This window comes from Empidonax traillii, unplaced genomic scaffold, assembly GCF_003031625.1.
Source record: "Empidonax traillii isolate 1590-97213 ecotype Southwest subspecies unplaced genomic scaffold, ASM303162v1 scaffold3461:size12887, whole genome shotgun sequence".
Classification (NCBI taxonomy): domain Eukaryota; kingdom Metazoa; phylum Chordata; class Aves; order Passeriformes; family Tyrannidae; genus Empidonax; species Empidonax traillii.
In genome coordinates, this window is record NW_020958654.1 from 7,716 (window position 1) to 8,089 (window position 374).

A 374-nucleotide genomic window follows, 5' to 3' on the forward strand; every position below is an offset into this window, starting at 1 on the left:
GAGAGCACCATTATGACATGTATGGGCTTTATGAAGACAGAGCTTTTCTGAGGAAAGCCCCATTATGAGGTTGTTGGGCATTATGAGAACAGTGTCTTTATCCACTCACAGTTGACTTCTGGAGAATTAGATTTGAGATATAACTGAAACTAACAGGATGTAAATACGATCTGTGTCTCCAGATAAGATAAAGTACAAACGTAACAATTTTTGGTTGTGGAACACAATGATGATGGGCCTGCTGAAGAACTGAGGGATGACAACAAATTTTGGAACTGCAAGGACCAAAGAAGGACCTCCAGGAGCATGACTATGTGAAGCAAACTAATGAATATGTATTAAGCAAACCTGAACATCTAATGAATATGTAACCA